Source organism: Onychomys torridus, chromosome 8, assembly GCF_903995425.1.
Source record: "Onychomys torridus chromosome 8, mOncTor1.1, whole genome shotgun sequence".
Lineage (NCBI taxonomy): Eukaryota > Metazoa > Chordata > Mammalia > Rodentia > Cricetidae > Onychomys > Onychomys torridus.
Window position 1 is genome coordinate 7,492,809 of NC_050450.1, and position 15,818 is coordinate 7,508,626.

Below are 15,818 nucleotides of genomic sequence, written 5' to 3' on the forward strand. Positions count from 1 at the left end.
TGGCAGTTTAGCATGGCCCTCTGATTTCATCACACATGGTTCTTATGGTCCCCTGAGGTGACACAGGCCACAGACATCCACACAGACCTCGGCTGCAGCTGGACCATGGACAAAGACAGCAGCTCATCCTGGATGACATTTGGCTCCAGGTGGAAGCACTGGCCACTCAGATCAGAATGGCTCTGCTGGTAGATCAGCATGGCCCCTGAACACCAGCAAGGTCATAGGTTGTGGCTCCAACTCCAGGTTCTGTGTGACCTTAGGTGGCAACATGGGCCTGAGACTTTAACACAGATCCTGGCTGCAGTAGGACTTCAGACCCAGACACGGTCCTCAGCAGCCACCTGGGTCTGGATATCACTGTGGTCACCCCGCTGGCAGCATGGCCCTTGGACACCAACATGGTCCCAGGTGGCGGCCCAGACCCTGGGAATCAGCATGGCCTTCGATGGCAACAGGGACATGGACATCAGCACAAACCTCAGCTGCAGTAAGACTGTGGACCCAGACATGGCCCCAGCTTCAATCCTGGTGTGGGCATCACCATGACACTGGGTAGTAGTATGTGCCACTCAGATCTGTATAACCCTGGCTGCAGCATGGTCCTTGGGCACCAGCATGGTCCCAAGTGCCTGACCAGACCCTGGGCAACCACATAGCCTTTGGTTGCAACAGGAGCTACAGATGTTGAATCAGACCCTGGCTGCTGCAAGGTCATGGACCCAGACATGGACCTCAGAAGCAGCCTGGACCTGGACAACACCAGTGCCCTGGGTGGCAGCACAGGCCATATGTATATAGTTTTAATGAACTTTTCTCATCTGGGCTAATGGTGTGCCCTCCAAGAATCAAAGACCACCTAATAAAATCCTCAGTACTAGACATGAGAAGCTTTCTTTTGAGTTCTTGGCCATGGATGCCTAAGAGACTCCCCAAACTCCAAATACAGCTTATTGCTGTTGCCCTTTGTTACCTTACAGAGGTAGAAGGTAAATTCCTATTGCTGAAGAAACCATTTACTTCAGAAACAGAGCCCAAAGACCTTTACACTGGAACTGACCTGAATAGCCCCTTCCCTGAGGACTAGCTTTCATGGTACCAGACACAATGTAAGTCCTACCCGTAGCCGTGATGCCTCTAAACCACATCAGAGCCCAGCATGGCACAATAACACTATGGATATAGTAGTGGCACACATACCCTGTCTATAAGCAACTGTTTTCTAATGGACTTAACACCTGCTCAACAAAAGAGAAAACTGCTTGGTACCAGAAACCTAGCTAAATGCTCAGTGCTAGTGAAGTCATGGTTATTGGAGGAGAATCTACAATCACTAATCTACTAAATCAGCATAATCTATAATAATAATATATACACATTTGTCTTTATACCTACAGATAAATACAGTATTCATCCCTCATTGAGGAAACTTCTATGCAACAGATGGTGTCTTGGTTATGGTTTCCATTTCCTTGAAGAGACACTGTGACCACAGAAACTGGTATAAAAAACATTTAACTGGGCTGGTTTACAGTTTCAGAGGTTTAGTTCATTATCATTATGGTGGGACATGGCAGCATGGTGCTGGAGAAGATGCTGAGAGTTTATATTTTGATCCACAGGTAGCAGAAGGAGTTTGTGTCCACACTGGGTATAGCTTGAGCATAGGAAACCTCAAACCATACTCCCACAATGGCACACTTCATCTAACAAGGCCACACCTCCTAATAGTACCACTCCCTATGAGCTTATGGGGGTCAATTACATTCAAATCACCACCGACAGAGATTATGACAGAAAACCACAACCAATCAAGATGCAGAGTTGTGGCCTAGTCCCAGTGGATGCATATATAAAACACCCCCACATCTGTAGTAGAATAGGCCCATAGGGTCGAGGAAATTGTCTCAAACCAGTTGCCAAGGCATGCTTCCTTATGAGCCAACCTGGATTCTGCCTGAGGGCCTAGCAACAGACACCGTTAGAGTTCCTGACTGTGCCCAGCCAATAAGGGATGACTATGCAATATTACCAGATTGGGACACAGCCTGGGTGCTGGAGAAGGTTATATAAGGCCTTCCTGTTATTTAATAAACAAGTCTGCTGTTTGCCTTCAACTGACTCCCAGTGTCTGTGTCATTGACCCTGCACCTTCTCACCCGCTCCTGCAAGGAAGCTGTTAGGATCCAGTAACACACATCCAAGGCTTAGGGAACAGGCTGGGCAGATTTTAAGAGGCATGTGTCCCCTGGTAACATCAGAAGGTATACCCATGAAGTCTCTCCAACTCGACAATTCAAATGTGAGCTGAGCAAGCATGATGCCAACAAATATGCCAGATTGGACTAGGAAAAGCCCATGAGTCCTCAACACTACCCAGGAAAGCTGGGAGCAGCAGAGGTGCTCTTCCCCAGGGAAGGGCACACCAATTAGTTGCCCAGTGCCAAATGGTCAGCCCTGAAAACATACATACAAGTAATAGTATATGGGTTTAATGGTTTATATTTAAGATATAAATATAAATACAAATATAAATGCATGAACTATCAATTAATAAAGAGGCCAAAAGTTTGAAGAAGAGTGGAGAAAAGTATGTGGGAGTATTTGGAGGGAGGAAAAGAGGGGAAAACATTGTAATTAAATTAATTTAAATAAACTCTCAAAAATAAAATGAGAGAGAGAGAGAGAGAAGGGGGGTGTCACATCACTTACAAGGCCAGGCCCATTAGAGTAATACTGGATTGCTCATCATAATGCTTTAAAGGCAGAAAGGCTTGGAAAGATTAGTCCTAATCCTGAAAATCCACAGTTGTCAACCCAGATTATTATACCCAGCAGACACATCTAAAAAAATTCAGCCAGTAATGAAGCTGCCCTGAGCTGGAGAGATGACTTGGTGTCTAAGAGCAGCTCTTGACACACAGACCTGAGCACAGAATTCAGATCCTAGCACCCATATAAGTCAGGTATCCCAAGTACACCTACAACCCCAGCTCAATTGTTAAGAGTAACACTTGCTGTTCAGCTAGCCTGTCACCCATATTCAGGTGGAGACAGGGGCATCACTGGGACTTTCTGGTTTTTTAGCTGAGAAAATATAAGTCTCAATTTCAAGAAAAGAATATGCCTCGAAGTAAGCTGAACGTGAGAGGACAGGTGGGTGACACTTTCTCATGGCCTCTGGGAATGCTCAAGGATACACACCTACAAAGAGACACAACACACACAAATAAGTAAGCCTAGAATACTACACAGTGCCCTGATACAATGTTGAGGGCTGTGCTGTGCTCTACTTATTCCCTTCAGTCTTATTTCTAAAATTGATTTATTGTTCTTAACACTATTGCAGTTGGGGGGGCACTTTGGGGCATAGTTCTAGCATCTAACCCAGGGCTTGGGGTAGATTTTTGCTATAGTCAAAATTTGGTATGAAGAAGTCTGTCAAATGTTGCTGAAATCATAAGTGTTGTGCAGAAAAATCACCTGAAATCCAGTTTCTGTAGCATTGAAGTAGACTAGTCAGGAGTGAATTAAATCTGTACATGGCAGAAATGTCAGGTTTTCTCTTAGGGAGCTTCTCCCCAACCCCCCTAACTATATATGACATCATTTCCAAGCCACCTCTCCAGTTGTCTAACAGAATACCCCGAGTTAATGTCAGACCCCTACAGGTTGAAAGACTGTCCCTCAAGACTGCCTCGACTTCAGACACCGGTTGCAAGGATCCTGTCTCTAATTAAACACTTGTTTTAGTTTCCAGGCATAATAATTTCCCAGAATAGTTCACAAATCTCAAGGAAATGCCTTGCATTCTTCTACTGATCTATCTTGAAGGGCATGGCTCAGAAACAGCTAAATAGAAAAGCCATGATGGTAGGGAAGCAAAGAACTGCCAGGGCCTCTCTAGGAAGCACCGTTCTCAGGATCTGGGCCTGTGTGTCAACATGTTGTTAAACATTCTTAGAGGGGGCTCTACCCCTCTAAGATGATCAAACCATCGGCCATCAGGGGTTAGTTCTGTCTTCAGTCCTCCCTCTAGCTGGAGGGTGGGTTGTAATTTCCATTGTTTATTATACATGATGCTGCTACACAAGGACACTTTATACAAATATCCATGGTACACTAACCATGTTACCCCTGTACACTGTCTTCCCCTTTTCTGCCTATTTTCCCCTTTCCACTATTCCCCCTATGTTCCTAGACAGCTTCACTTTCACTTTCTTGCCATAGGTACATATATGGTTTTTAGTATTTGCATAAAGTCTAAGAACAATATAGTAGAGAAAATACAATGTTTGTCTCAGACTGGCTTACTTCACTTAGTATGAGTATCTATGGCTGAATCTATTTTCCAACAGATGATCAAATTTCCATTGTGCATACGCAGCACATTTTAAACCTGGGTGTTGGTTACTTCTAATTCAGGTTTTATTTTTCTGGCAACCATCCTCAACCTGAAGCTCCCTACACCACCTTCTCACTATGGAAGAAGATTCTCCTGTCACCTTGGTCACTTGTTAAACTCCAAAAACTTGGGAACCCTAAGCAGGACTAGGGCCAAAGTCCAAAGGCCAAAGGTATTTTTATGGGTAAACATGGTAAGCACTACCATTCATTTGGTGTCTATTGATCTTACACACTCCTCAGCAGTCATGGGTCAAGATTAAGCATGGCAATAAAGCTCTTCTCTTCTTTGGGATCCAGTAAGTTCTATGATGAACATCAGCTGATGCTGTAGCAAACATTCATCATCTTCATCTACTCAATCACCATTTCTCCTTCTGGAATTAAATGCCATGCTTTCCTCTTGGGAACCCCATATCCTTATTCTCAGTTTAGTGATTTGGAAGGGATATATTCTAATGTCACTATTAGCAGTGGCTGAGAGATTCAGGTGTGAACAATCAGAGCCCAACATTTTCCCAGACTCACCAATTTATTGTAGGACATGTGAATTGAGTCTATTGATACCTTACTTAGGGCTTACTTATTTTGGCTTATAAAATAGCTTTTCCTTGTTTTCTTTTAGTGGTGCTCAGATTTTATATTTTAAACCTGGAAGATCTGGTGGCTACTACTGCCTCTTTATGGTGTTAACCTGAGAAATGGGATCATTGAATGCTGACTCCCCAAAATATCATCAAAACTACCTTCAGATATGATCAAGTTGAACCAATTTTTTACCAAAAGAGGAGACACTACTTTGATGGCATCTGTTCTGGTTTTCAGATGTGGTATGACCCAATTTAGATATGTGTTAATATTTCTAGCTCTAATTTAAGGCTAGTTTCTATTTCACTAAGTTTAGTACAGATTGCAATATAATAGGTGATATGTGGTAGAGAACTGCAATCTCAGCTCAAGAGGCTTTGGTATGAAGATTGTGAGTTTGCCCAGGTGGTGGTGGCGCATACCTTTAATCCCAGCACTTGGGAGGCAGAGCCAGGAGGATCTCTGTGAGTTCGAGGACAGCCTGGGCTACAGAGTGAGTTTCAGGAAAGATGTAAAGCTACACAGAGAAACCCTGTCTCAAAAAACAAAAACAAAAACAAAAAACAAAGAAGATTGTGAGTTTGAAGTTAGCGTGGATACATAGGAAGACTGTGTACTAAACAGCACAACAGCAGAAAGAATGGGTACACAGAAAAAAATCAATGATTTGAGATGAGGAGATTAATGGTCTTGGATATAAGCCACTTAGTGCTTTGAGTGCAAGAATTCTTGGGTCTTTTATGAAGTTGCTTGAATTAACTATGATGTTAAAATGCAACTTTTCTCTTTCTGGGCATGAGTTCTAGAAGAGTCAGTTTATGATAATGAAGACATTAGAATAGGAGATTCCTATAAACATGGACAGAAAGCTATGAGTGTATATGATTTCAGGACTTGAAACAACATAGTAGAAAACCAAGAGAAGGAAGAGAGATCCTGCTTAGTATAATTTGAGTTAATGAATCCTGACACACTGAAGCCAGAACACGGGGCTGAATCATCCATTCCCTACATTAGAATTATATTCATAGAGGCTGGGGGAGGTCCTCATAAGCATAGGACATGAATGAATGAATGAATGAATGAATGAACAAACCCTAACCCGAAACTAAAAGCTGATGAAGGAGTGCACTCTTATAATCCCCAAGCCTGGGTATTCAGAGGCAGGAGGTTCCCTGGAACTCACTGGCCAGCCACTCTTACTTAGTCAGTCAGCTCTAGGCCAGTGAGAGACTTTGTCACAAAACAATGTGGATGGTACCAAAAGAATACCACCCAGTGTGTCCTATATGCACATATATGTACTATGGTGGTTGGAAAGAAAATGGCCCCCGAAGGGAATGGAACTGTTGGAGGTGTAGTCTTGTTGAAGTAGGTGTGGTCTTGTTGGAGGAAGTGTATCACTGTGGGTGCAGGCTTTAAAGTCTCTTTTCTCAAGCTTCACTCAGTGTGGCAGTCATTCGACTTCTTGCTGCCTTCTGGTCAAGATCAAGATGTAGCCAGCACTACATCTGCCTACATGCCACCCTGCTCCCCATCATGATGATAATGGACTGAACCTATAAAACTGTAAGCTGCCACCTCAATTAAATGTTTTCTTTGTAAGAGTTGCCATGGTCATAGTGTCTCTTCACAGCAATAAAAACTCAAACTAAGACATGCATACTCAGGCATATGCAGCTTCACACATGCATATAACCAAACATACATGAAAACATACACAATTACACATCATGTCCATTTTCATTTAACCACAGCACCTCCCTGATATAGATATAATAGGATGAAAGGGTGGATTAAAGAACTTACTTCTAAAGAACAACAACTTGTTTAAAATGTTTTACATTGGTATAGATTTTAGTCTATTGATAAAAACTTAAAGTTAATTTTGTTATACTGTGTGTATATTTCTACTCATGTTTAAGGTATTATGTTTGTATAGCTCATTTTAAATTGTATTGGATAATTAAAAATAGATTAATAATTAGTCATCTATGATAATCATACTCGTAGCTATGTTAGTTAAGTCTTCTAGGTATACATAGAGATATTTCAGATAGATAGGTAATCTTCAAATACTTCAAAGACCTACAGAATATGACATTTAAAATATTTTTAAAATTTAGACTTTCTAGACAGTGAGACATGTCTGCTCCTGGCAGCACTGATTTACTTCAGAGAGGAGGATGGGCATTGAAGACACTCCATATCTTATCTTCACCTTAGCAAAAATAGCCATTTGGGCAAGAAACTGTTCTTGCCTGGACTGCTTGACCAACTGAACAGGCAGGACCCATAGAAAGGTGACCACTGAACTTTGCTTGACAAAATGGTCCTTCAGGTTCCTGCTTCGCAGAGGAAACTGCCAGACATTCTACAGGACACTGAGAGAAGTGACCGAGAGACTCTAGCCCTGTGGACTGAAGACAAATGCCCCAACTTTACAAAGGAACATTAGGTGACTGTTCAGGCTGCCAGCTGTCTCTGTCTACCCTGCAAGACTCCTGAAAGTTGCTTGCATCCTTCTCCCGTTTCTCAGGTAATATTATATCTTTCTGAGGTCTTTGATGTGGTTGAAGACTAGATAGTTATAATTTCCTCAGTAATGATAAAAGATAAATTAGATATAAAAACCTTAGACTCACAAATATAGGATAGATAAAATATTTTGTTTAATTTTGCCAAAACAAATAGACTAGCTATTGTAACTATAATTCTTGCTTGATAATTGTTTTGTTATATGTAATTTTATTATGTAAAAGTTAAAACCTTCCTTTAAAAAAAAGAAAAGGGGAAGTGCTGTGGATATCGCTCTGTATAAATAAAATGTTGTTTGGACAGTGGCCAGGCAGGAAGTATAGGCTGGACAAGAGAGAAGAGAATTTTGGGAAGTGGAAGGCTGGGGGAGAGACACTGCGAGCCGTTGCCATGAGAAGCAACATGTAAAGACACCGGTAAGCCACAAGCCATGTGGTAAAGTATAGACTAACAGAACTGGGTTAATTTAAGATAGAAGAAGTAGATAACAAGAAGCCTGCCACGGCCATTCAGTTTGTAAGCAATATAAGTTTCTGTGTGTTTACTTGGTTGGTTCTGAGCGTCTATGGGCCTGGCGAGTAAGAGAGATTTGTTCTGTTTGTGGGCCAGGCGGGAAAACTCTAACTACACCTCTCAATAAGCAGGGTAGGATGTACTATAGGGCCTTAGTCATAGGGCCAGTGTGACCTATATCACTGTGTTCAAGCACAGTCTTCAAAGTGTCTGTGTTTCTTGCTGTGAGGTGCACTGCTCCAGCTGCTGTGGACTTTTCATGTGGGTGGAGCTCTCAGAATCAACATGTGTTTTGAGTATATCAGACTCAGCCAATCCCATAGACCTCTAGGAAAGGAAGGAAGGAAGGAAGGAAGGCAGGAAGGAAGGAAGGAAGGCAGGAAGGAAGGAAGGAAGGAAGGAAGGAAGGAAGGAAGGAAGGGACAGAGGGAGGGAGGGAGGGAGGAAGGGAGAGAGAGAGAGAGAGAGAGAGAGAGAGAGAGAGAGAGAGAGAGAGAAAGAAAGGAAGGAAGAAAGGAAGGAAGAACAGAATTAAAAGAATGTTTGTTGTTGAAAGCCACTAAGATTTGGGAGACATTTGTTTTAACTCTTTAAAAGTTGGCTAATATTAAAAATTCCTCCCTAGACTGTGACATGTCTGACTCAGTATTTTGTGCTCTAGTTGGTGTATGTGTTGCAGTTTTATTATTTACAAGAGGCAGCAGTTTCTATGTTAGGTCTGTTTCTGTGTCACTTCTTGCTCATACAAACTTCTCCTGTAGCCTCAGTTTTTGCTTGGGTTTGCATGTATTGTTGCCAGAACTCAACAGTGGGTGTATTCCTCCTGCTCTGCACCCAGAGTTTCTTTCTGAACTCAGAGTTCCCCTTTCAGCTAGAGTGGCTGGCCAGCAAGCGCCAGGGGCCTGCCTGCCAGGAATGGGCTTACAGATGTGCACCATCATGCCTGACTTTTTACAGGGTTATTTGGGATCTGAATTTAGGTCTTCATATTTCTATAGCAAATACTTTACCAACTGAGCCATCTCTCCAGCTCTGATGTTGTTGTTTTGCAAACCAATATTTAGACAAACCAATGCTTATCTTTTACCTTGTGCCTCATGTTTCAGTTTAGTGAGATCTTTTTCAATTTGATTTTTTCACTCTGAGATTAGCTGTTCCTTCAGTATTTTGTCAAACACAAATTGGTTCAGCACAACTAAGAAAGTCTCTTCTGAGCCCTGAATGGTGGTGGGATGATCTAGACTGACCCTCTCTCAAAGCACAGATAATCATGTTGAAGGGGAGATTTTCTAGGCGAGTATCCACAGGATGGAAGTACCTTCCAGCACAGATTTGCTACCATCATTGTCTTAAAGGCATTGTTGGAATCGGGATGTTAAAAAGCAGTAGCTAGAAGCAAAGTCAATCTTTCCCTAAGGGTGTGTGTGTGTGTGTGTGTGTGTGTGTGTGTGTGTGTGTGTGTGTGCATGCACTCTCTGTCTCTCACACACAGGTGTAAGTGAACCTGTATTCACATGAGTGTAGAGGCCAGAGGACAATCATTAACTTCTTTTTTTCCTAAAGACAGTCTCCCTGTCACTGATCTGGAACTTGCTATGCAGAACAGGCTGGCAAGCAAGCATAACTTCCCCAATGTTTAGATTTAAAAAATTCATTCACCAAACCTATGTTTTTAATATGGGTTTCAGTGGTAAACTCCAAGCTCTGGAGCTTGCAAGGAAATCCTTCATTGACTGAGCCATCTCTCCAGACCTTCCCTAATACTTTCCAAGTGACTTACTTTTTAAAAACACCATGTGAAATTAGTCTCTCTAGAATAATTCACATGTTCATTTCTGTTTGTGTATGGGTGTTTCTCTCTCAATGTATGTGATCATCCCTAAACAGTCATTCAAATTCAAACAGTAAGTCTCAAGGGTTGTCAATCCCTATTCTCCTGAGAATGAATCTGGACAAAGTTCCTTTAAAAACTTAAGAGAAATATTTCCATCAGTATTCATATAATTTGACTCAATGATTATCTGCTGTGCACCCTCCTACTTATGTTATGGCTTTGTTCTGTGTGTCTCTGGGACATTTGAAAGAAATTAAGAGCCTGTTGTTATGAAAACACCTGACATCACTTTTCCACATAGTAGGCACCCAATAACTATTAGTTTGATTGAATAAACAGAATTCAGTCTGTAACCCTGTGTGTGTGTGTGTGCATGTGTGCATTCGTGCACAGCTGGATAATGTTCATCATTAGTCTGAAGCATTCGTTAATGTTAAATTTAAATTAAAATAAACTCTTGGGTGGCTGCATCTTCAATTTCATGGTTGATTCCTTTGTGACTGACTTATTAAGGTAAACCAGGAATTGCAAACTAAACTATCTCAGGATCTAGAAGGAAGCACAACAAACAAGTGAGGTTAGTTGCAACTAGAAAACACCTCTTTAGGTAGATGGATAAACAGTGTTTCTGGGTGGTCTATTTTTCATCTTTAAAAGTTGTTACCATTTTAAAATGATTTAATGCATAGACATTCATCAGTTTTAGGCTTCAAGACTTTGGAAAACTCCACAATTTCTAATGTATTGTGTGAATTAAATAAAACACATTTGCAGGATAGTTATCAGTTGTCAATCTGAGAAAGAAAACTAAATGTTTTACAGCTAAAATGGTATTTTGTTTGCAACAAACATTTAATTTACAATGAATAAGATTGATTAATACAAAGTACCACATTTCTTAGTGAGCAATCAAACTATACCCATTGACAGGGATTCTGTTTAGGTCCAATTTGGGAGCTTGATGTAAAACTTCAGTGGGAAACCTCATACTATTCCCTGGATACCAATATGGAATTAGATCGCTCTGTAGCAAATTGGCTTAGTATTTTACCACAGAAAATAGATACCTTGTTTCCCAGTAACTGATGCATTTTAAGGTTGAAATAACCAAATTAGTGTATCATCTTTGAAAAGCTCTTGCCACACCCTATGGCCTTGTCCTCCCAAGTGCCAAAGGGTAGACGATAGTATTCATGAAGAGAAATGGGCCCCATAATTGCTTATGACTTGAACCCATCAATCACTGTCCTTAGTTTATACATTGGGATTCTCTGGTGCATTTCACAAGACAGAAATCAGAATCTCTCCTCAAAAAAAAAAAAAAAAAAAAAATTCATGTGCTAATCAAACCTTACAACTTCCAACAAGCAGATATTCATTTGAGGGTTCTATTTTATTAACTATTAATTGAAAAACTAATTTCATATTTGTGCCTAATTAACCCTAGATACTAAATTGACAAAATATCGTAAAGCATTTAAAAAGCACAAGATATTAAAATAACTCTGAACATTGTCTAGCAGCCATTGAGGATGGGATCTTCTCTCCCTACAGGAATCTGAGGATGAGTGGTTCTCAGTTTTTGAGAGAGCTGAGGCATGGGGAAGAGCAAGACAGAGGGGAACATGGAAAACTTGCTCACAGAAGATCTGCTCTCGTGTAGTGCTGTTGACTTTACAGACAATAATAAGGACTGACAATGATTTTACCACCAAACACTAGCTCAAATGAGGGAAAGATCTGTAATCAATTGATAGTGTCTGCTACAGATCCAGGAATAAGAAATGGCCATATTCATGCCATGCATATGCCACTTGCTGCCCTAAGTAGAATAAATAATACTGAAAATTGTCATATAATTTTTTTTTCTGTTTTTTTTTTTTTTTTTCTGGGACATTCTCAGTTGATACCTTTTTGTCCTATTTTGCATCTCTGTTGCTATGACAATCACTGTCCAAAAGCAACTTGGCTTACAGGTGCAGCCCATTATCAAGGGAAGCCACTGAGGGGACGTAGAAGCAGGATCTGAAGCAGAGACGAAATAGAAATGCTGCAGTTTTCCATATCTTGCTCAGACACATCTTGTACAGCCCAGGCCCACCTGCTCAGGGGTGGCTCCACCCACAGTGGATTGGGCTTTCCCATATCAATCATCAATCTAGAAAATGACTTACAGACAGAGCCACAGGACAATCTGGTGGAGACAATTCCTTAGTTGAGAGTCCCTCATACCTAGTATGTCCAGGCTTGTATCAAGTTGGCAGGAAAGTGACACTGTTATAGAACTATTACTTCTCACAAACTATGCACAGCAATTCCCATTATTTTAAGTGTCTCAACTTAGTTGATAAATATTACATAACCACCCAGGGGAATTTCCTGTGTAACTATCATTAGTCCATTTGGTTCTTCCTAAATGGTTCCAAATCACTGTTGAGTACTTAATTTGCCATAATCTTATTCCCTCTGGATCTGGGTTTTCTCCATATTCTACTCTAAACAACTCAATATTGAAGTTGTTTGAAAAGGCTGTGACACTCTAATTGAACCAATCCCTCTAATAGAGTAAATCTCCTCTTGGATTTTCATGATGTGGGATTGAACCTGGAGACTTTGCAAATTTTTTCTGCTTTTTTTTTTATTGTTGTTTAAGACAAAAGTCTTCATAAGTTGTCCACACATCTTGAACTCAGTGATCCTCCTTCCTCAACCTACTAAATAGATGAAGTTATAGACTTGAGTATGAGGTTGCTCTGGCTTGTTCTATTGATTGAGATGGAATCTCCTCTATGTGGCCCAGGCTTGCTTTAAACTTATGATGATTCTCCTGCTTTATCAGCTTCTTTGAATGCCACTATTGGACCATACTTGTTGTAGGGCTCATCCTATGTATTGTATTGTTGGGTATTTAGCATTTTGAACTCTACTCAGTAGAAACCAATGGCATTCCCTTTCTCCTAAGACAATGACAGAAAAAAGTCTTTCGATATCACCAACTATCCCACAGGAGGATAAAATTCCAAAGGTTGAAAGCAAGGAATACTCGATCTATCCTTCATATATCAAGGAGAAGGGATCTTCCCACCTCTGAGCAAGTTGCATGGGGAACACATCCAAGAGTGATGACGAAAAACTCCAACTGTGGTCTGAAGAGTCTGAAAAGTGCTCGGGGCCAAAGGAGAGGAGCTGGTGCTGTCTTCTCCCATGAGAGTCAAACGAGGCCTTGCAGAGGATGTGCCTGCAGGCTGGTGTCCACCCAGCATGTCCAGGAGGGAGAGAAGGGAAGGGAATTCCAGATGAAGGGTGCATGTGCAAAGGTGCTGAACTGTGACAGAGTCAGGCTGCCAGAGCTGGGGTCCCGCCTCCTTCATTGGCTAGGATGTGGGGCTTTGCTTAATTAAGCCCCTGTTCCTTCCTCTGCAAAATGAGTTAGGCAGTCCTGCCTGCCCTGCTGAGTAGTCAAGTAGTTGTGTGGATCAATTGAATTCCTCTTTGTAGCAGGCTTATCCAGGTGTAGATGAAGTTCATCAAATCAGTGCTCCTTTTGCATCACAATGGAAGAGGCGTGTGGAACCAATGGTAGGCACTTCAGTTTGCGAAAGATAATAAAACAATGGAGTAAGGAGTTTAGTCATAGGAGGCTGGAGAGAAGATGATTAATTAATTCCCACTTGAATTGATTTGATTTGGTAAGTTTAAATGTTCCAGGCTCCGAGCAGGAAGAGACTCAGTGCTCCAAACATCTTCACCTGAGTTTCCCCGCCACATCAATCTCTGGGCAGTGCCATTACAGGACATTCCCCACCTGCTACCTCCTTGACAATATGGCCCTGACATCTGAGAGTATGTTGTTCAGAAAGAATCAATTAGACAAGGAGCCCCCACTGGAGAATGTGTCTCAGTTTCTTTCTGTTTTCTGTTCCTTTCCACAGCGAGGAAATAATAGAGTGGAGATTCATTAAGACAGCACTGATGGCTACCTTGGTGTCTGGAAAACAGAAACAGCCCAGAGGATTTCGATTCTCTACCACTTTTCTGACCTCAATTTACAAGATAGAATTAAGTTCTAGAAACCACAGAACATAACAAAATAACAGAACTATTGGCTTTTAATCACTGATAGAATTGTGGGGAGTTGGCAGACCTCTAACCTTATCATTTAATTCTCTTCTTTAAAAGTGACTTCAACATCAAGGGCACCCAGCCTGGTGTGGATGCTCTGCTCTCCCATTAAAAAAAAAAAGTACTCGTCTGAAGAGAGATTTTTTTTTTTTTTCGGTTTTTTTTTGGGGGGGGGGGGTTTGAGACAGGGTTTCTCTGTGTAGCTTTGCGCCTTTCCTGGATCTCGCTCTGTAGACCAGGGGCCTCGAACTCATGGAGATCCACCTGCCTCTGCCTCCTGAGTGCTGGGATTATAGGCATGTGCCACCACCCGGCTTGAAGAGATTTTTAAAGCCCAGTTATTGGACATGTCAGTGTGAGCATGGGAGTGCAATGATAAATAAGACAGAGGCAACTCTATTTTCAGGGAGCCAAGATGTTAGACTCAGACTGTAAAGAAATTATAGGGAACTGGTGATAATTGTGTTTTTTTTAAGCACTAACTTCTTTTTACTTAGTCAAGAAAATGGATTGCCATTTAAAAAATGATTTTCAGTGTCTTTCCTGGGTTTGTAAGCATGAAGAAGATAGTTTGATATCTGCCTCTGGCAAATTTTGGAATTGACTTATGTTGACTGAGAGCTGTGGCAATGACCCAGACTTCTGTGTGCTTTCTTACCTGTCCAGGAAGCCTGGGTTCGGAAAGAAAGGGAGGAACCTGCTTTGTTCAGTTTTCCTGTGCCTGGATGAAGTTGGAAAGAACTTCAGTTGGCAGGATCCAAGTACATGCAGGAACATGGACCTCCACATAGATGTTCCAGGCACAGATTGTCATCCTTTTTCATCATCTCTGTTTGTGACCTGGGATGGCTGTGAGAACTGGAGGAGGTGGTGTCTAAGGTGGGTGGTGTCTGGTATACTATAAACACATCATTGCTGATGGAGCTGGTGTGATGACTGTCTGGGTGTCAGGGTGTGGTGATTACTGGGCATGTCTCTGAGCAGCAACTACTGCAATATGGGAGCTTCACTGTTTCACTTCTGGCTGTGCTAGCCACTGGGCTGCTTTCATTTCCAGACTCCATATTCAGCCCTGACTGGTTCAGCTCATAATCTCACTAAGGACAGAAAAGACCAAATGGGGCTGTCTTCTACTGCTCCTATCAAAGTCTCTTTGTGTCTCCCTGACTCTTGTTATGTCACATGGTCATCCTTGATTTTGCCTCTGGTCAGCCAGATGCAGCTTTGCTGATTCCTGGCAATGAAAGATGGGTCAGCCTGAGCCCTTCCCCAAGCTTCACTTTCCTCCTCTCAAAATAGGGATTAATGGCGGCCATCTTCTGAGACCATAGTGGAATATGGCAGAGAGGGATTGCAGGGGGTGGTTGTCATTCAGTACCATGGCCAGTACATATCACACCTTGTTATATGATGACATCATTATAACCTGGGTCAATTAAATTGTGCTGCTTAGCATGCTCTTATCGTTCTTGTCTGCCTTGAATTGGGTTGCCTAGAAGCAAAGCTTGCAGTAGAGATGCATGTGTAGATGACTTCTTGAGGGAGCTGCTGTCTGGACTCACCTGCAGTGGAGAAAGGGCAATAGTAGAGGATGTAACAGGGAGGGTGCACAGAAATAGTGCCAGAGAAAGTCCAGCCTAAACCCGATCCCACAAAATGCTTTAGAACCTGGATCATAGTATAGAGTGTCCTACTCAGAGGGCAAAGAGCTTGGCTGTGCAACCTCATGTGAGCTAGCCACCCCACCCACCAAGTAAAAAGTCTTTATTTCCCCAAGCATGTCTGGGAAAGTAGCTAATCCTTCAGAGAAGGGTGTATC